Source organism: Coffea eugenioides, chromosome 10 (genome assembly GCF_003713205.1).
Source record: "Coffea eugenioides isolate CCC68of chromosome 10, Ceug_1.0, whole genome shotgun sequence".
In the NCBI taxonomy this organism is placed as follows: Eukaryota; Viridiplantae; Streptophyta; class Magnoliopsida; order Gentianales; family Rubiaceae; genus Coffea; species Coffea eugenioides.
In genome coordinates, this window is record NC_040044.1 from 10,984,085 (window position 1) to 11,005,669 (window position 21,585).

Sequence of the window (21,585 nt, forward strand, 5' to 3'; positions counted from 1 at the left end):
TATTTTCGTTCTACTCCCTGAAATAAATGCAAAATACTAAAAGTGAGTAGAATCCAGCAATTAATCCACATCGGCTCAGGCAATAGGGGAAATTAATAATAAAATAAATGATAAAATCGCAACCTATCAGGGAAGATTGCCTAGTAACATTGAGATAAATCCAAAGGAGACTACTACGGTAGTGACCCTTCAATCAGGGAAAGATTTGGATGATTCTATTATTAAAGCAAAGGAGGTACCTAAGAAGAAAGATGGGATAACTGATGAAAGGGAAAGAATTAGAGATTTGGAGCATGGTTTGTGGCAATGGGGTTCAAAGTGAGAGGCAACGTATGAAAATGCCTAGGGTGAAAGCATATGTGTCACTCATCCTCTTCCCTCAACGGGTCAACAAAAAGACGAATGATGGGCATTATCGAAAGTTTGTAAAAATGCTTCAGAAGCTCCAAGTGACTATGCATTTTTTTGAAGTTCTTCCCAATACACTATCCTATACAATGTACTTGAAAGAAATAGTCTCTAACAAGAAGAAATTGGAGGACTTTGTGATGGTATCACTTATTGAGGCAAGTAGTGTGGAAGAGAATATTAGTATACCTATAATTTTAGATAGGGGCTATATTTGGCTATTAGAAGGGCGGTAATTAATGTGCCAAAAGGAAAATTGACTTTGAATGTAGGCAATAAAAAAGAGGAATTCAATATTTTTTGTGCTTTGAAAAGTCCATATTTTAATGAATCTTATGTTCAAATTGATGAAATTGATACCACTAGTGCTATAGTAGTTGAAAAAGGATGTTTTAAAGATCCAGTGGATCTTATGATTTGTTAGGTTCACGAGTAAACGATTATGTCCCACATTAATCAGAAAGATGGAGAAAGAGCGGTTAATATGTAAATGAGGGCCAAGACCTAATAACTTAAGTTTTTGAGTCAAAGTTGGGTTCCTGAATCATATATTAGACTCTTTGGTGGGCTTTCTCGAGATGTTTCCCCCTATCAAATTAGTATCAAAACTTCAGGTTGTGAGACTGGGCTACTCATGGGCAAGTGAATTCTTTTCGAAGTGCTAAGGAGTTTGGCTAGTGTTGGACCAAGTATGCTGAAGTGCTACTCATGGGCTACTCATGGACCGGTGAAAATTTTCTTTTTGGTGGTGGACCGAAGTGCTAAGCAGTTTGGCTAGTGTTGGACCAAGTGTTCCGTGGGTTTGGCAGGGGGTTCGATTGGTGTGAGATGGAATCAAGGGTTGACAGAGGTCCAAAAATCCAGTTTAAATGTTAAAGAATAGTGAGTCCATGTTTGGGAGAAGAGTTAACCTTAGATGACAAGATGAGCTTGTGTTGAGTATTAAAGTGGGTTCAAAAAAGGGTTTATAAATTTGGATTTAATGTGAGGGTTACTCATAAAGGGAGAGATATGTTAGGTTCATGAGTAAAGGATTATATCCCACATTGATCCGAGAGATGGAGAAAAAGCGGTTAATATATAAGTAAGGGCCCAAAACCTAATAGTTTAAACTTTTAGGTCAAAGTTGGATTCCTGATTTACATAATGGCCTCTTTGGTGGGCTCTCTTGAGGTGTTTCCCCCTATCATGATTGCATTAAATTTGGATGTTAATTGTGTTACCAAACCAATTTCATCTCATTTGAGTCATGATATTTTTCTATGAATCTCTCATCTTCTTTAAGTGCAATAGAATTTGTGGAAGCACAAAGGGTGGTACAAGAGTATAGTTTTGATAAGGCCGAATATGTTAGATCTCAAGCTGACAGGTGTCGAGCCTGTGCAATAATAAATTCCTATTCGAGAGAAAAATATAAATTTTCTGTGTATAGTAGTGAGCAGGATCGAATCCACAAGGACTGGAAAAAATTCGATTATTTTCAAGTTCGGGACACGGGGGATTTTTATCAAAATGAAACTAAAAATAATTAAACAATTTAACCAAAAAAATGATTAATTAATACGAATGTAAATAGAAATTAAATAAATAATAAATAAATTCTAGCCAAGGGTACAACTACACAGACACAGTCCATTCATCCGATCATTGATGCAAAGAAGATTCACTTAATTTTATTAACAGGTTAGTTATAGTCACCAATAAATTTGACGACCAGTTTTTCCTTAATTTATTGATAACCAAGGTACGACCTTGATTACCCCTAACCAGGAAATACTCCTAAGTACGACCGTAGGAATTAATTTCCTAATTGCTTTAAAAACTAGAAAAGTCTAACCCAAATTAATAACACGCTACGAGGGCTATTTAAATCAGATTGCACGTTCCCCTAGTATGTCAAATTACTAGTTGCCACTTATATTAACCAATTAAACAATTACGGATTTAATTGATTAATTTGACAAGAGATTAATAAGTCAAATTGCACATCGGACCCTTGATATCCAATTAATAAAGTAATCCCAAGGAAATTCAAATAGAAAACATGCAAATATTAACAAATTAAGGAATACATGAAAATTAATTCGATCTCACAGATATTTGGGATTGCGTCGTCGTGTTGATCCTTGATTAGATAAGAAGATTAGCCATGCCTCATAAGAAAATTTCCACTCAATTTAATTGAATTCCAAGACATTTGTTTCTTGCCAATAATCTAAAATGAGAATTTGATTCTCCGTAGTCTAATGGAATAAAACTAGTCTCATGGAAGAGACGGAAGAAATCAAGCCACTGAAGAAAACTTCACACCACACAAAAAGAGAAAGAACAACTCCTATTGTAAAAACAGAGGACTATCCTTTGTTCCACTCCGTAGCCTCTTATATATAAGCCAACTAGTCTAATAGCTCCCTCTTATTTTATTGAAGCACTGGTTTCATAGGAGAAAACTGGTCTCATAAGAGCAAATGGAAAAGTGATCTCATGATCAAAAGACAAAAGCCAACCATAGCTAATCAATAATATCTCCCAAAAGAGGAACCAAATATCTAAAACAATCCATTACCTATCCTACGTGGTCCCCGCTGGATAATGAAAGAAAACAACATCCCAATAAATTCCAACACAATCATCAATTCCACTGCAATCATCAAAATGGATGAGTCCACTACAATCATCAATTCCAGCGCAATTACACCCGTGGAGCCTGTCTTGTATTTTCTTTTAGAAACCTCCCACGTGTGGAGTATTTGTTGCAAAAAGATCTCTCTTTTCTACTTCACTTCCTAAAATTGAGTTCAGATGCCAAAGATAAGTATATGTTAACAATTAAAATAATATTTGGCATGGATAAAGGAAAAATTTAACAATAAAAGTGCTAACAATTAACACACTATCAACTCCCACCACACTTAAATCATGCTTGTCCTCAAGCATAAGAACACTAAACTCAACAATGGCTAGTTCTCATGTCATTTATTGCCAAGTTGTGTTTACACCAAAATCAAGGTTTAGTGGCTAAATGTCAAGACATAATTCTCTCGGTTAGCTCCTGAAATCATGGACTCGTCCAATTCATGGCTAACTCGTCTAAGAAATCAAAGTATTAAACTAGCAAAAATTAGCAATTGGGTCAACTGATCACCAAAATCTCAACATTGAAGAACAAGATCAGCAGGCCAACATAATCATAAGCTTACATATTTTTTTTCTCTTTTTTTTTCTTCTTATTTTTTTAATAATAGTATTTTTTTAAATTTTTAAATTTTTTTATAATAAATGCTCAGTCCCAAGCTATTCAAGTCTTTTGATGTGAATTCTGATATTTTTAGATGAAAGAGCCTAGTTATTCAATTTTTCACAGCTTTAGGACTATCTACTCATAGATATCGTAACTTTTTGACGCGAGAGTCGACATTTGTGGTGAAAACTCCCGGTTACTGGGTGACGACACTAGCGGAGTAGAGTCATTTATTAATCGCAATTAAAGCACCAGAATACCAGACAATTAAAGATCAAGGCCCACGTCATCTTCTAACATGGAGAACTGAGATCAACAATTGCCCAATCCACACAACAATTGCTAGTAAAATATTTATATTGCCTAAACAATTTAACCACAATTTGCACCCAGTCATTAAACTCATGATATTCACCAAGATAACATGCTTTTGCTTACCACCTAAACAAAATTCATAGGATAAATCACAACCAGCAATAGAAGAGTGAGTTGCCACATTTATTCATCAAGACAGCAGTAAGATAAGCAACAAATTTAAAGAAACACCAGTTGAATTCAAATCCCCCCCTCCACACTTAAAGTAAACATTGCCCTCAATGTGACAATTAAATAGTAAAAGCAAGAATGAGGGTAACGGAACTTCCCCGAAATCACGGGAACCATGTCGAGGTCGCATCGGCGGGCTAAGCGGAAGTTGAGGTTCAACTCCCATGTGGTGCATAAACGCCGCCAAATTCTGTGCCATGCTATGCACATTAACATCAATATTTGTTACCTGAGCCTCCAATCTCTGAACTCGCATCTGGAGTTGGTGGCGTCGAGATGATGTAGGCTGATGGGGAAAAGAAAGAGAGGGAGTGAGAGGCGGCAACTGCCGTTGGCGGCGCGCGGGCCTGCGCGATGGAGGAGCCGAAGGGCAGCGGATGGCACTCGGGGTTCGTGGGTTGCTGTGGAGTGTGGGCTAGCGACGGCGTGCGATGGGTGTGTCGGCCGAAGAAGAAAAGAAGGAAGAAGAAGAAGCGGGCAGCGGGCAGCGGGGAAGAAGAAGAAGAAAAGGGAAAGAAAGGAAAGGAGAAAAGAAAAAGAAAGAAAGAAAAAGAGAAAAAGAAAGGGAAAAAAATAGTTTTTTTTTTTGGATTTCAAAATTAAATTGCTGAAAAAAATGACTAAACCAAATGTTAAGAAGGAAAGGACTTGCATTTTGATTTTTGATTTGATTTTTTTTATTTATTAAAAATATTTTCTTTATTTTGGTTCGCCAAACATGGCGTGGGCACGCCAAGATTAGAAAAATCCACTGACCTTGGGAATCAGTTTTTGAACATTAACGCGTGCCCTCTCCGCGCGGGCACGCCAAAATTTCACTTCGGAATGTTGAGATTTTACCAACCTGGCGTGGGCACGCCATGTTTTACCAACATCCACTAACCCTGAAGTTGGGACTTGTAAAATTAACGCGTGCCCTCCTCGTGTGGGCACGCCATGATCACCTGTCCGGGTCATAGTAGAGAAAATATCAAATTTAAGCAATACCCAAGTGAGAAACGACATATTTAACGAATCGAACAACAAAAACGAACAAAATCAAAAATTGGGTTACCTCCCAAAAGCGCCTTTCTTTAACGTTTTTGGCTAGACGGAGTCCAAAATCTGTTTAAACTATGCAAATCGGGTTTTTCAGTTGCATCATCTCTACCCGTTCAACTGGAAATCCTTCATAATACGGCTTGAGACGGTGACCATTCACCACAAATTTCTTCTCCGTTTTCAAACTCTAAATCTTCACTGCACCATAATGAAAGACATTAGTCACAACAAAAGGACCGAACCAACGAGAACGTAATTTACCTGGAAATAGTTTCAATTTGGAGTGCTACAGTAGTACTTTTTGCCCACAGATGAATGTCTTCCTTGATATCTGTTGGTCATGAAATACCTTATTCTTCTCCTTATAAATCACCGCGTTCTCGTATGCTTCATTTCGAGTCTCCTCAAATTCTTGTAATTGTAACTTTCTTTGAATTTCGCCTTCCTCGATATCCATGTTACATTGTTTGACCGCCCAAAACGCTCTATGCTCAAACTCGACCGGGAGATGACATGATTTTTCAAATACCAATCGGTAAGGGGACATGCCAATGGGTGTCTTGTATGCCGTCCTATATGCCCATATTGCATTCTCTAATCTCATACTCCAATCTTTCCTATCGGATCGGACAATCTTCTCTAGAATCGACTTGATCTCTCGGTTCAATGCTTCCGTCTGACCATTTGTCTGAGCATGGTAGGATGTGGAGACTTTGTGCAAGACACCATATCTCTTAAAAACTGCAGCGATCGTCTTGTTGCAGAAATGAGTATCACGATCACTTACAATTGCTCGCGGCATCCGAAAGCAGACAAAAATATTAGACTTAACAAATTCTGCAATCACTTTGGAATCATTAGTGCGGGTGGCCTTTGCTTCCACCCACTTCGAAACATAATCTACAACAAGCAATATATACAAAAAATCAAAGGACAACGTCAAAATTTTCAACAAAAATCATTGGAGTTTGAGTCATTTGATCCCAACGAGAGATATTACCTACTCGTTGACACTTATCACAGGACTTACAAAATGAGTAGGCGTCTTTGAATAGGGTTGGCCAATAGAATCCACTCTCTAGCACCTTACGAGCCGTTCTCTTCGGTCCAAAGTGACCTCCACATGCAAAAGAGTGACAATAGACTAGAATAGATTGAAATTTAACTTCACTTACACGTCTACGAATGATTTGATCGGCACCCCGCTTCCAGAGGTAAGGATCATCCTGTAGGAAACTTGTCAGTGACTAGAAAATTAACAATATCCGCATACCAAGACAAAGATGAATTAATATAAAATAAATGCTCATCGGGGAATGCTTCTCTCAGTGGGAAGTCATCTTCGACGACTTGTACTCGACTCAAGTGATCTGCTACCAGATTCTCCGCCACTTTCTTATCTCGGATCTCCAGGTTGAACTCTTGTAACAATAATATCCACCGTATCAATTGCGATTTTGCCTCTTTCTTGGTTAACAGATACCGCAAAGCTGCATGATCATAAAAAATAATAACTTTAGCACCAAGTAAATAAGACCGGAATTTCTCTAAGGCAAAAATAACTGCTAAAAGTTCTTTTTCGGTGGTTGAATAGTTCAATTGAGCTCCGTTCAAGGCTCGAGATGCGTAGTAGATAGCATGGGCTACCTTTCCCACTCTTTGACCCAATACCGCACCAACTGCATAGTCACTGGCGTCGCACATGATCTCGAATAGGAGATTCCAGTCAGGGGGTTGGATAATAGGTAAGAAGGTTAATAGTTCCTTTAACTTATCGAATGCCCCCTTACATGTTTCATCGAATTCGAAGGTTACATCTTTTTGCAAAAGTTGGAACAAAGGTGCTCCAATTTTTGAGAAATCTTTGATGAACCTTCTATAGAAACCTGTATGACCCAAGAAGGAACGAACTTCCCACACACTCGCGGGGTAAGTTAAAGTAGATATAACATCTATTTTTGCCTTATCAACTTCGATACCTGTAGAAGATACTATATGACCCAAAACTATCCCGTGCTCGACCATAAAATGACATTTTTCCCAATTAAGTACGAGATTAGTTTCTATACACCTTACTAAGATGAATTTCAGGTTATCTAGACAGTTTTCAAAACTTTCACCATATACACTGAAATCGTCCATGAAAATCTCAATAATCTTTTCAACATATTCTGAAAAGATACTTACCATGCATCTTTGGAAGGTAGTAGGTGCATTGTATAATCCAAATGGCATCCTTCGGTATGCAAATATTTCAAATGGGCACGTGAAAGTTGTTTTCTCTTGGTCCTGGGTTGCGATGGCAATTTGAAAATAACCTGAAAATCCATCCAAGAAACAATAGTAAGCTCGACATGCCAATTTCTCTACCATCTGGTCAATGAAAGGGAGGGGAAATGGTCATTTTTCGTGACGGCGTTTAGCTTCCGGTAATCAATACACTGTCACCATCCGGTAGATTTTTGAATTGGTACGAGTTCACCCTCTTGGTTTGATTCCACCGTCACCCCTGCCTTTTTCGGGACCACCTGTACTGGATTCACCCACGGACTATCTGATATTGCAAATATAATTCCAATGTCTAGCAGCTTTAAAATCACCTTCTTTATGACCTCCATCATGAGAGGATTTAATCTCCGTTGAGCCTGCTGCACGGGTTTAGCACCCTCCTTGAGTTGAATTCGATGCATACACACTGCGGGGCTAATTCCCTTGATGTCGGCGATGGTCCATCCTATCGCCTGCTTATGTTCCCTAAGAACTCGAAATAATTTATTTTCTTGAACCTTTGATAAACCCGCGGAGATAATTATTGGAAGTGTCTCCTCTTCACCCAAGTATACATATTTCAGGTGTTTCGGCAGTGGTTTCAGTTCCAAGACAGGTGTCTGCACCACAGATGAAAGTAACCTTTGGTGAGGTTCGCGTATGAAAATTGGTGCAAAATCATACCTTGTCTTTGTGGTTGATAACGTTTGCAACGATCCAATCACACATTTAAACTTTTCACTCAACTCTATCCCAGAGGTCGTTTCGGATTCGAAGTGCCTGGTTAAGGCGACCTCTAACTCATCCCTACCTTCAATTTTAAAAACCTCCTGTATAACAGGATCAATAACATTTACCGAGAAAACAGAGCCAACATTTGAATCGGATGGATATTTCATGGTCTCAAAGATGTTAAAGTGAATAATCTCACCATTAAATTTCATAGACAAAGTACCCTTATTAACATCAATTTTGGTTCGGGCTATACTCAAAAAGGGTCTACCTAACAATAAAGGTGACGGATCACGGGAGTGTTCATCCTCCATGTCGAGCACATAAAAATCAGCTGAAAAAATCAATTCATTAATTTTTACCAAAACATTTTCAATCAACCCGTCAGGGTATGCATTGGTCCAGTCAGCTAGTTGGATTATTATCCCAGTTTCTTTCAAAGGGCCTAAGTTCAAGGAAACATAAATGAATTTTGGCATGACATTAATCGAGACTTCTAGGTCTAACATGGCCTTTCTAATCAAAATATTACCTATCCTACAAGGAATAGTAAACATACCTGGGTCCCCACATTTCGGTGGAAACTTTCTTTGTAGAATTGCTGAAACATTCTCCCCAGCTATAACTCGTTCATCCCCCTTCAACCGCTTGCGATTGGCACACAAGTCCCTCAAAAACTTTGCGTATCTGGGTACTTGTTTAATCGCATCCAGCAGGGGTATGTTGATCTCCACCTTGCGGAAGATCTCCAGGACTTCTTTTTCCTTGTCTTGCTCTTTGTTTCCTCCAATCTGCCAGGAAAGGGAGGTAGATTAGTTTTAACTGTAGTAATTGGGTTCGGGAGTACCTTTACATTTTTGTTGTCTCTGCCCTCCTTTTTCAACTTTTTCTCAATCCGTTCCTCGTCCTTGTCTTTAGGAATCACAGGTTCGGGTCCTTTGACTTCCTTGCCACTCCTCAAAGTCATTGCACTTATATTCTTTGGATTCGCCTCAAGTTGAGATGGCAACTTTCCTTGAACTTGGGACTCCAAATGATTGATCGTTATGGCCATTTGATTCATTTGATTTTGCAATGATTGCACCTGTCCCAGTTGATTCCTCATGCTTTACAAGTCTGAATCCATCTTTTGTTGATTAGCAAGTAATTGTTTCATAATCTCTTCCATGGATGGACTTGAGTTTGAAGGGGGTGGTGGTGGTGGTGGGCGAGGATGGTACTGCTGTTGGTGCCCTTGTTGTCTATTTGGCACAAAGTTAGACTGCCTATTTCCTCCATAACTAAGGTTGGGGTGATCCCTCCAATCAGGATTATAGGTGCTTGAGTATGGGTCGTATTGCTTTCTTGGCGCGGGCGCGTGGCCAGTCATGTTCACCTGTTTTGCAGTTTTTTCTTGAACCAGTGGACACATTTTCGTAGGATGACCCACGGCAGTGCACACGCCACACGCTTTGGCTTGTGAGGCACTCCCCACAGCTAATTGTCTCACGAAAGACGTCAATTCGGAGAGGTGCTGTTGGATAGAGGACGTTTCTACCTCATTCACCCTACGCGTTGGGATGTCATCTCTTGAACCAAACTGCTGTGAGTTCTCAGCCATCCCTTCAATCAACTCCCATGCTCCTCGAGAAGTTTTGTTCACCAACGCCCCTCCACTTGCAGTATCGATTATGCTTCTATCCTTGAAGAGTAGCCATTCATAGAAGTATCGGATGAGCAGTTGCTCACTTATCTGATGCTGAGGGCATTTGGTGCACAGTTTCTTAAACCTCTCCAGTATTCATAGAGATATTCGCTTGGGTGTTGTTTGATGCCACATATCTCCTTCCTTAGGCTCACAGCTCGAGACGCCGGAAAGTACTTGTCCAAGAACTTTTTCTTTAGTTGGTCCCACGTGGTGATACTACCAGGCGGTAGGTAGTAGAGCCAGTCTTTCGCGGAGTCCTTTAAAGAGAAGGGGAAGACTCTCATTTTTATTTGCTCTTCTGTAATTTTCGGGGGTTTCATGCTGTTGCAAACGACGTCGAACTCTTGCAAATGCTCGTAAGGCTCCTCACTTGGTGATCCATGGAAAGATGGCAAGAGATGAATTAGACCAGATTTTAGTTCAAATGGAGTGTCATCATTTAAATGTGAAAAAGTAATGCATAAGGGCTAATTTAAATCAGGAGCAGCCAACTCTCTTAGTGTTCGTGCATTTGCCATAGTGACTTTCTCTTGGTCTGAATCACTTGAATTGTCACCAGACAAATTTGTCGGCTCAACCTCTGGATCAAGTCCCTGAGGTGCAATATCGTATTGCTTCTCCCTAAACTGCCTGGTTTCTTTCCTTGTTCTAAGCTCAGTCTTCTCTACTTCAGGATCGAAAATTAATTCGCCTGTACGAGAAGAGCGAGGCATAAACTAGAAAAATATCAAAAAATTAGAACAAAAATAAACTTAAAAAGAAACAAATAATTAACGCCAGTCCCCGGCAACGGCGCAAAAAATTGACAGGTGTCGAGTCTGTGCAATAATAAATACCTGCCTGAGAGAAAAATATAAATTTTCTGTGTATAGTAGTGAGCAGGGTCGAATCCATAGGGACTGAAAAAAATTCGATTCTTTTCAAGTTCGGGACACGGGGGATTTTTATCGGAATGAAACTAAAAATAATTAAATAATTTAACCAAAAATAAATGATTAATTAATACGAATGTAAATAGAAATTAAATTAATAATAAATAAATTCTAGCCAAGGGTACAACTACGCAGACACAATCCATTCATCCGATCATTGATGCAAAGAAGGTTCACTTAATTTTATTAACAGGTTAGTTATAGTCACCAATAAACTTTGACGACCAGTTTTTTCTTAATTTATTGATAACCAAGGTACGACCTTGATTACCCCTAACTAGGAAATACTCTTAGGTACGATCGTAGGAATTAATTTTCTAATTGCCTTAAAAACTAGAAAAGCCTAACCCAAATTAATAACACGCTACGAGGGTTATTTAAATCAAATTGCACGTTCCCCTAGTATGTGAAAATACTAGTTGCCACTTATATTAACCAATTAAACAATTACGGATTTAATTGATTAATTTAACAAGAGATTAATAAGTCAAATTGCACATCGGGCCCCTGATATCCAATTAACAAAGTAATCCCAAGGAAATTCAAATAGAAAACATGCAAATATTAACAAATTAAGGAATACATGAAAATTAATTCGATCTCACAGATATTTGGGACTGCATCGTCGTGTTGATCCTTGACTAGATGAGAAGATTAGTCACGCCTCATAAGAAAATTTTCACGCAATTTAATTGAATTCCAAGACATCTGTTTCTTGCCAATAATCTAAAATGAGAATTTGATTCTTCGTGGTCTAATGGAATAAAACTAGTCTCATGGAAGAGACGGAAGAAATCAAGCCACTGAAGAAAACTCCACACCACATGACAAGAGAAAGAACAACTCCTATTCTAAAAACAAAGGACTATCCTTTGTTCCACTCCGTAGCCTCTTATATATAAGCCAACTAGTCTAATAGCTCCCTCTTATTTTATTGAAGCACTAGTTTCATAGGAGAAAACTAGTCTCGTAGGAGCAAATGGAAAAGTGATCTCATGATCAAAAGCCAACCATAGCTAATCAATAATATCTCCCAAAAGAGGAACCAAATGTCTAAAACAAGCCATTACCTATCCTACGTGGTCCCCGCTGGATAATGAAAGAAAACAACATCCTAATAAATTCCAACACAATCATCAATTCCACTGCAATCATCAAAATGGATGAGTCCACTACAATCATCAATACCAGCACAATTACACCCGTGGAGCCTGGCTTGTATTTTCTTTTAAAAACCTCCCACGTGTGGAGTATTTGTTGTAAAAAGATCGCCCTTTTCTGCTCCACTTCCTAAAATTGAGTTTAGATGCCAAATATAAGTATATGTTAACAATTAAAATAATATTTGGCATGAATAAAGGGAAAATTTAACAATAAAATTGCTAACAATTAACACCCTATCACAAGCTCACACAATGGAGACGGTGAAATTATTAGAGATGTTTTATCCATCATGACAGCATTTGCCCTTGCCCGATTGAAAACATTAAACTTAGTGCTTATTGAGAGGCAACTCTAATTTTTTTCCATTTCATTTAATATTTTTTCCTTGTTTTTGGGATTGGTGGTGGTGTTTATTCCTTTGAGATTTTATTGCTTTTTAGTTTGGGTATTTTCATGGTGTGGTTAACTCCTATTATAGTTTTCTCTTTTTTTTTTTCTATTTTTGTAGGATGGATTCTCAAGCTTGACTTTTGGAATGGTTACTAGCGATTCCCTCTCACCCCTACTTAGTCAGTGGTACTTCGTGTTATGAGGGGATTGTCACTTTCATCTATTTTCTTGCTATTATTTCTTTATTTTCATCCCCAACATTGTGGACAATATTGCTTTCAGTGTGGAGAGTGGTAAATGAGTAAAGTGAAATTTTTGGTTAAAATTTTTAAAAAAATTTCCTATCGTCTATACCTTGAAAAGCAATAGCTTGTGTTTCAAGTATTATTATTATTTAAGGCATACATGTATGGGTGTGTTAAGTGTCAAGAAGTGCTGCTTTAGAGTGCTTCTTTAATGAATATTTGAGATTTTGAGATTTTTATTTTTGGTTAACTTTTCTAGCCATTATAAATATTTTCTAACATTTATTTTTTGTGAAGTTGGCCTAATCATTAATCTTAGTTCTCCATATTATTAGAATATGAAGTAGGCTTTTGTGGTTTTGTGAATTTGTGCTCATGTGTTTATTAATTTGACTTTATTGGTTGTCATTACCTAGTAACCGGAGGTCTACATTGAGAAAATATAGACTTTCGCGCCAAAAAGTGGTTATAGTTATGAGTGTGTGATTCTTAAGCGGTAAAAGTTGAGTAATCGGACTCCTTTATTTAGGAGGCGTCGGAGTTTGTGTCACAAAGTTTGAACAACTGAGAATTAAGTACATTCCCCTTGTCAAATTTTGAAAAAAATTAAGCAGTGGAGAATTCGTAAAAAGAAGGATAAAAATATATGGATTATAATTCTAGCCTATAGATCCATGTTGTTATATGTTTGAAATTTTGATTAATGGTTGGTCCACACGTGAGGAAATGTTTGTTTCTTTAACTTTACGAAACCTATTCTTTTGAGATTCAACTGAAACTCTAGAAAACTATAAATATGAGTACTTAGGACATTTTTCGGTGAGAAAACACTTGTTCAAATATTAGTTCTAGAATTTTTCTTTAAAATTCAAGAATCAACGTGGAAGTTCAAGGCATGGGAGAGTTTCATCAATTGGGAAGTTCTACACGCTCCTTATTCTAAGTTTTGTATTTTTCAATATTGAATTCTTGCTTACTCTTACTATTATGATCAACTAATCTATATCTAGGATTAGGATTTTGTGAAGGAATTTTGATTATTTATCCAACTTAAATTCTTTACCTTTACCTTGATTTATGTATTTTGATTTAATTACATATTTGTGTTTGGCCACCATAGATGTGCTCTTAGATTTTGTATTGAATTGAAAAGGGATATACAATTGTGTACTAGATAAATAGACACACTTAACCTAATAATGGGAAAAAGTCAGGGTTTGTATGATATAATTAAATCATCTCAGATTTTAAAGGGTTTAATTAGATATATATGATCTTGAGAGATACGTGAGATTGAATCGAGAGATAATTTAAAATACCTTTGCGTGATACGTTCCTGGTATGTCTAGAAATTAACTGCATATTAATTCTAATTCTGGATCAAAATCTGAACCCCTAGTTTTGCCAATTGTTTTCTCACCACTACGTTGTTTGGTTTGATCATCTATTTATTTTCTTAATTAGTAGTTAAAAGCCTTTTTAATTTGAATTTATTATTTTTCATAGTAATTAAAGTAGAAAAATTACATATTTGTGTTTGGCGACCATAGATATTGACAGGTTTTTGATATACGTACAAGTTAAAATCCGATTTACACCCGTTTGACTGCAAGTATACAGGTCAAATTAGTAGTTTAGGGCGTGTATCGGGTCGATCCCACGAGAAAGATTAAACAATTACCGGTGTTACTAAAGCTTCTCTATTATTTAAACTATCAATGAAATATAAGAAATGAAACCTACTGAACTTATGCAAAATAACAATTGAAAGCTCCTTAGGTTATGGTATCCCTAACTACTCATGCAAGTGCTATATTTGGATCATTGAGTACCACTATCTATGCTAGTTATGGTGTAATTTCCTTATGCATATGAGTCCTACTTTCGTAGAGAATCAATTATACTCATAACTAATCCATACCTATTCTCATTGTTACGAAATTAGTTACAAGTTCATTTCTTCAATGAATTACATGAAATTAATCACTAAAACCACATAGGTGCACCTCTACTCTCGTGAGTGTACTCCCTATGTTTAGCACTTCTTGAACCAGTGTTAAATCTCAATTTTCATTGCAAAAACAACACCTTAGATAAACACAATTAATGGTACCGGATTAATCATGATTAAAAGAGCTAAAGTGCTAAATAACTTGCTCAAATAATAGCAATCGAATAGCCAAATAATAAACACTAACAATCATAGGAAGTTCAACCAAACCCAAGGCATAAACTTTAAAAATACATAATAAACACAAAATCCAGAACTTACATATTAACCATATTTAAGATTCCAATACAAAAGATAAAGAGTTGGAGAAGAGATAACCCATGTCACTTGAGTTTCAACTCCTCCTTCTTCATCCCCATCTTCATCCTAATCTAGCCAATATACAAGAATGGATGAACCAACTAGCTAAACTTTCCTACACTAAGGAAATGGAAGAACAACATTTCTGCAGACTCCAAGCTTCTCCCGTATGTCTCCAAGTGCTCTTTTCAATATTTGCTAGCTAGAGAGAATGTGTCCAAGAAAGAATGCTAGCCACCATAGATCTCTGACCTCTCCTTGTTTTTCTGCATAAAAACTGTTCAAAAGCTCCTTTCCACTAGTCAAATTTCCACCTCTGGATTCCAAATCTAAAATTTGTTAAGATAGTCAATAACAAATGTTTTTTACTTGACAATAAGCCATCTTTTCTGCCCTTTATCTTCTGAAGCATGTGCAACCGAATTCCTTTGCTAAATATAGCTGGAAAGTAGTATGAACACAAGAGAAATGGCTGAGCAAATTGCAGAATTTCGGCTATAAAACGCGACTTGACAAAACGCGCCATCAAGCCACGTTATGGTGATTCGCGTTTTCAACTCCGTGCTTTTGGCCTCACTTCAGCTGCGATTTTCTCTATGATGGAAGCCGAACTAGCTTTTGTGCAAAACAGAAAGGTTGTAGCCCTTTGAATTAGCTTTGCAATGCTTTAAGAATAATTCAAATCGGGCTTTGTAGACTGAGATATGATCGAAATACCAACAACTGGTCAGTCCCTTGTTTTAGTCTCGTCCATAGAATGCAGCTTCTATATTTTGACTTTTTCACTAAGAAATCAGCAGAATCGGATTTCAATGTCTTCATACCAAATATAGATCTATCTCTTAGCTTCAAGATGGTAGAAAGATCACCTCAATCCAATATGTGTAGCTCCAGATATAGCCGAAATACGGAGAAGTGTCAAAACTGTCTTGAATTGCATTTCTTCAATTAAACATTTTTCACTTCATTTCTTCTTTATACACTTCAATTCATCACTAATCTTCAGATTTCTTCTCAATTCATACCCTTTGATGATTGAATCATTGATCCTGCAATAAAATGAAGTTTTTACCCTTAAAATCAATAGAAATGCAATATTAGCCACTTTAATAAAAAATGTATATTTTTACCAAAACCCTAATTATTTTAGTTCTAAACTAGATTAAATTACTGAAATTAATTGATAAAATTTACTTAAAAACATGTAAAATATACTCTTATCAGATATGCTCTTAGATTTTGTATTGAACTGAAAAGGGATGTAAAACTGTACACTAGATAAATAGACATACTTAACCTAATAATGAGAATAGGTCAGGGTTTGTATGATATAATTAAATCATCTAATATTTTTTTGAAGGGTTTAATTAGATATATATGATTTTGAGAGATACGTGAGATTGAATCGATAGATAATTTAAAATACCTTTGCGTGATACGTTCCTGGTATGTCCAGAAATTAATTGGATATTGATTCTAATTCTAGATCAAAATCTGAACCCCTAGTTTTGCCAATTGTTTTCTCACCACTACGTTGTTTGGTTTGATCATCTATTTTATTTTCTTAATTAGTAGTTAAAAACCTTTTTAATTTGAATTTATTATTTTTCATAGTAATTAAAGTAGAAAAATTAACTCGTCCTTGTGGATTCAACTCCTGAAATATTCCGGAAAAATTAACTCGTCCTTTTGGATTCGACTCCTGAAATATTCCGAATCATTTTATTACTACGATTGACCATGCGCATTTGTAGAAATTCATCGATCAGCTACATGTTCTGATAGTTGTAAGGAATTGGGATCATTTATTGCAACACAAAAATCCTGCGAAGGGCTAGGATCAGAAGCGACAGGAAGGGATGAAAATAGTGCCATTGTGGTAACGGTTATCAGGAATGGAGCTCCCATGGTAATTGTGGATGAGATCTAGTATTTCTTACACTAACTCTTTGGCTGATGGTTTGATGGATTTGGGCAAAGATTTGAAGCTACGTATAGGCATATTTCATTTGACAAGTCACCAAGTTTATCTCTATTAATTACATGAAGAAAGTTAGAGTGCTTGACAACTAGGTCTGCAGGTTGGTTAATTAGTGACTTCTTGTACTTAAAAGTTAAGTCAGCAAGATGAATCGTTCCTCAACAAGTAGGTACATGCATTTATCTAGCTGAACTCTTTTTGTTTTCTTTTTTCTTTTTCTTGAATTGCCCCCCTTCCCCCCCCCCCCCCCCCACAACAACAATGTCATGCCCCAACCAATCCGATCATTTCTCTTTGGCTAGTCCTTCAGTGGAAAATGTTCGAACTTTCAAGGGGCACTTATGCTTCTTTTAGTGAAATTGGTTTGGGCAGATAGTGTACGATGTAACAAGGTGGCGCATGTTTTTGCATGAAATTTTAGATTTGTTACCACTCGATTTGCATTGTAGGAGAGCTTGTTGCCCCAAATTTATAAGCCTATTTCTTCTTATCGCTAATATTCCAAGTATTCAATATTGGTTTTTCCCTTCCTGTTCCTACAGAAATAAAAATAAAAAAAGAAAGGTGTATACCAATTGGAACGGTCTTCTATCAGCTTAATTTCCTGATTAAAATTTTACTTTGATGATAAAAAGTTTGGAAAGGTCATGAAGCTATTCTTGAAATCCATGTAATTCTAGATACAATGATTTTTCTTTTGAACTTCCTCCAACTGATATCGAGTACTTCCAAAAGATTCTAATGATATGGCTTTTTATTTATTTATTTTGTAAGTAAGAGATTTTAAATCCAAGAACTACTACTTATAATGCCTCCCTCGATATGCTTTGTTTGAATGCTCAAAGTACAACTAATACTTCGAAATCACTCCTGGGTGGAAGAGAGTTAGCTATGAGAAGCAGCCAGAAATTCAATCTTAATCATCGTTTTTAAGATTAGATCCTCTGACTAAATATACTTAGTTGGATATGCAATAATGAATTAGAGCATTAACTTGATCCAAACTCAAAGGTTTTGTGATAAAAAGTACTATCCCAGGCCATTGTATTTTTCCATATCACCTAGTCAAACCTTATTTATTCTAGGAGTTAAGAAGTTAATATTCATGCACTTCTGCCCACTGTAAATCCCGAGAAATTTTGTTCCACAACTAATCTCATTTGCAAAGTCTTATAAATATTCGGTTAACGGTATTAGTTGATTCAAAAAGGTCATGATTGCAACTTAAACTCCAATACTAATCCAGCTTTAATTCTAGGTAATCATTTTTCATGACCTGGTTTTTGAAAATATGAAAAGTAGTTAATTTCAACCACGTAATTGAAAAATCATTCACTTCCAGACTGGCCAGAGGAATTTCTTTGCCTCTTTCCTGAAAATGATATATGTACTTACGTGAAGGATAAGGGATGCTCGAAAGTCTTTGTTACTAGTTCAACTAGACGAATAAATATCTCTCGCCTTTTCCTATGATAAGAATACATAGATGCAGGAAAGACTTGATCCCTGATTATCTGTATACATTTAAAATGATATTTGAAATTGATTTAGATTTTAATATGGTATAGTCACAGGTGGCGTCTTAAATTCCAAATTAGAAGTTGTAAACAATTAACTAAAAGGGTAATTAGTTTTGTTACAAACCTGATTTAGTTATCTCCATCGATCGGATTTGGATCGCTTGACCGGACGGCCTTTGTAGTCCACACTTCCTTCAACGATGTCGAGGAGTTTCAATGGCCTCCGTGGCTGTAGAGACAGCGGCCATGATTCAAGTCTCCAGCCAGCCAGCCCACGGAGGTGCAGTTTTCACCTGCGTGTGGAGCTAGCTGGAATTTTTTCATTTGTTTTTTTTTTGGCTGTTGGTTTAATTTTATTAATTTGTCATTGTTTCAAATGATAAGCTGGCGGTTGGATTTGAATCGTGCCACAGAATTTGTGGTGTTTGCGTGCTAACTATTACTTTTTATTTGTTGATGATTTAGAAGTCGAATTGACTTTAATTCACTTTACTCGACCTCGAATTCAATAGAATCTAGTCTAATCGAATTCAATTAAGCTTAATTGAGCTCACCTAATAAAATTTTATATATAATCAACATTTCACAATAATAAATAAAAATATAGAATAAAAATAGATATATATATATATTTATATGGAAGAGGGATGGTTCGGGTTGTATCGAAGGAGGGAGTGGAAGGAGTAAGTATTGCATTCAAAACCTCCCACTTATATACTAATGTATCTATTGAAAGTTCGCGAGTTGTTTTCATCAAACTACTCGAACTGATGATTTGTTGTTAACCGCCCCTAATGATGATATTATTTGTATTGAACTTTGCCCTTTTTGGTGTAACGTGGACTTTGTGCTTATTTGCTTTGTCATAAATCCATCAATCCAAAAAGGATTAAAAGACCGAAGACAAACCTAACGAAATGTTATTTGTATTGAACTTTGCCCTTGTAGAGGTAAGTTGGACTTTGTGCTTATTTGGTTTGTCGTGAATCCATCAACCCAAAAAGGCCAAAAAAAAAAGACAAAGTCGAATATTCATTCTAAGACTTGAGAAGTATCTACAAGTCATTTCACTTTTGGGCTTATTACTTGCAACTTCCGCTTTAGTAAGGCGATGTTTTGGCAAACTGAGCAACAATCCCTACGTCAATTTAAAATTTTTTTAATGTGTCAATTCAATTTAAAATTTTTTCCTTTTTCCTTTGTGTTCTTCAATTACCGTTACAAAAATAACAATTAAATTTCTTAATAATGATGACTAGCCAATATATAATGATGACTTGAGAAGTGCTTAAAAGTCATTTCACCTTTGCGCTCATTAGTTGCTTTCACTCACTGACTCAAGTTGAATGCAATGGCTGGGCTTGAACTTGCAACTTCTGCCTTAATAAGGCGATGTGATGACCAATGTTTTGAAAATCGGATCGGACCGGCTGGTTTGACCAATTGAATCGCGAACCGGTCATGGTATCGGGTCCGGTTCTATGTTAGGGTTGATCATGCTAGACAGCCGGTCCAACCGTGAAACCGTCGAAACCGGATTGAACCAATTTTTTCCAGTTTTCGAGTTTTCCTCTTTTTTTTTTTTTTTTTAAACGATTTGCAAAATGTAGTTTTAAACGATTCGAACTTATGACCTTTGTAATAGAAGACCAATATAGTAACCGTTGCACTATCACATCTTATTAATTTTTTTATAACTTATTTATATAAAACAAACACTCATATTTCTTTTTTTCATTTTTTTTACAAAATCTTATCCTCTCATGACTCTTTCTTTTTAATTTTTAACTCTCTCTCTCTCTCTCTCTCTCTCTCTCTATCCTCTTTTATTTTGTCACTCCCTTTTTAATCAAACATCTTTATTTTTAATTTATTGATGTTTTCTTACATCTTTTAATTTTATTTTTGTCCATTAAATTAAAAAAGTTAAAAAAGAATTATTTTTTTTAACCCAAATTATTTAATGCCACAACCACTTACTTTTATCTCATTTTTTGTTTCTTATCAAGTTTGCATTTCTATTTTCAATTCTCTTGACTTCTTTCGAACTCCAAACTTTCTTTTTTAAATTACAATCTCTAAATCCCAAAACGTAAATTAAAATTTAAGTTTACAATGTCTAAATTCTCATAGACGTGAATTTTGTATAATTTCAAAATATTGTGATATTTTTGGGTTGGATTTAAGATTTTTTGGTAGATATAATTGAAATTGAGATGAAAGTTATTTGTTTTAACTTATAATTCAAAAATAAATAATTTATTTTTAAAAATCCAAGTTATTCAAAAATAGTAAACTTTTCATCATGTAAAGTATTAAATTAGTCCATTACATGTCTTATTTTGTGCATATATATTTATATAAATTATTTTTAAAAAAATTCATTGAACCAAGGTTGAATCGGTCCGACCGGTTGAACCTCGACCCTTTCACTTCACCGGTTCAATTAACGGTCCGATTTTTAAAACATTGGTTATGACCAACTGAGCAAGATTCCCCACTCAATTGATGAGACAAATCCCATCTTATAAATTATTTTTTATATGTCAATTCAATTTAAAATTTTCCCCTTTTCCTCTGTGCTCTTCAATTACTGTTACAAAAGTAACAATTAAATTTCTTAATAATGATGACTACCCAATATTTGTCTCATTTTGCCACTTTGATAATTGCCCAAGAATTCGGCAATTCGCCAAGCGGTACATGAGTTGGTTTTAGAACGTCGTGAGACAAGCATTTGGCATTCTAGCCTAGCCTTGCTGCACGGTTGCATGTTATGTTTATCGCTGGGAATTTGACACAGGACGAAGGATGTGGGCAGACACTAGGCGGGCTTCTCTTTTTCTACTCTTGGCGGTTCCTTCTTTGAAGAAGCACAAGCAATATATATTCCTGTTTACATACACTTGCCTTAGAAGTATCAAAAATATTTTGACATGTTAGACCCTAAGTAAATGTTTACTGAGAAACAGAAGAGATAACTATAGTGTTTAGCTAACTTCTTTTATCTGATGCCGATTAATTTACGTTTGCCAAATTTTATTAACTCAGTCCTCTACCCGAACAATGTCGAAATCAAGTCGAATCAGTAAAACACACCAAGGTCGTTATTTTCTAAT

The 21,585-nt window shown here is 36.2% G+C and overlaps 1 pseudogene; it reads right to left on the reverse strand.

The window, feature by feature from the left end:
- The window catches only part of LOC113750421, a 54,178-nt pseudogene extending 37,305 nt beyond the window's left edge, over positions 1–16,873 (reverse strand).
- Positions 16,874–21,585: the final 4,712 nt, after the last annotated feature.